This window comes from Myotis nattereri (genome assembly GCF_964212035.1).
Source record: "Myotis nattereri genome assembly, chromosome: 14".
Lineage (NCBI taxonomy): Eukaryota > Metazoa > Chordata > Mammalia > Chiroptera > Vespertilionidae > Myotis > Myotis nattereri.
In genome coordinates, this window is record NC_138089.1 from 30497518 (window position 1) to 30498861 (window position 1344).

Here is a 1344-nt window from a genome sequence, read left to right on the forward strand (position 1 = left end):
AATTCATCCTGTTATAGATGTTCAGGGTTTCAGAGGAGCCCCCTTGACAATGCTCATAGTAATTGTACATTTATTTATGGGATTATCTGACAATTGTTTCTCTCCTCCACTGGGCTGTCCATTCAGTGAGGGCAGGAGCTGGTGCCTAGCACAGTGTGTGGCTCAAAGGAGGCACCAAGTAAGAACCTTTGGAACATCTTTGGGCAAAGAATAGGCAGGTGAATGAATGGAGACTTCAAGTTTCTCTGAGTCTCAGGATCATCACAGATTCCAGGACATGGAGGTCAACAGAGACCTTGGGGACAGCCCTCCGATGTCACTGCTCTGGGAGAGGAGGCACATTTGCCTGTTTCTAGGTGCATATTTCCATAGACTGTGCTCTCCTGCTGGTTTTTTAGGCTCTGTTGTACATAGTTTTAAACTCATTTTATTTTTGGAATTATAGTTGTCCAGCCAGGGCTTCTCAGTTCCTGTCTGGCGTGTTTGGGAACTGGTTGTAGCCCTTCATGCTAAAAGGAAAACAGGGCTGTCACTGGCTCTGGCACCTGCACACTCTGCTTTTTCACTCTTTGGGGCTGGCTATTCCCGAGCGATGGGGCCGACATCGGGCTCAGCAACAAGCACAGTATTTGGAAAATCACCTCTGTGAAGGGCTCTGGGCTCTGCCACTCACCAGCCGTGTGATCTCAACAGGAGATCTAGTTTCCCTGGAACTCATTCATTTATGAAATGGGATAAAGATGCTTTCTTCATGGTGTTGAAGGAAGGATTAGAGATCCAGCACTAATGTTCAGCAATCCTTGTACATTTCTCTGCCCTTTCCATTTCCCCTCTTTCTGAAAACGTCCCTATTGAGGAGATAAGGTGGAGTCCACCCATGAGAATGTTGTGGAGGCTAGACCCCAGAACCACTGAATGAATGAATGAATGAGTGGATGAAGCAAGGGCTGATCCATTGCTAGGGCGTGTTGGAAGAGGATTGGTCTTAGTTGTGGTGACAGCAATTACTTAGTACATGCCTAAAGGGTTATGTTTTATGGAAATTATTTCATTTAATTATCCTAACAGTCCTTTAAGGAAGGTACCGTTGTTACCATTTTATAAATGAGGAAATGAAAGCTCAGGGAGGTTGTCACACAGTGGAGCTATGACTAGTAGTGGTTTTATTAAAGTATCATGAAAATAGAAGACCACAGATATATACTAGTATGTGTGTACAGGAGTATTTACAGGTGTGTGTGTGTGTGTGTGTGGTGTTAGTCCCAAGAAAACAGTAGACACTCAGGACATTATTGTACAGTAACTGAATGACTGTAAATGTTGGTGGTAATTAAAAGGGTAAAG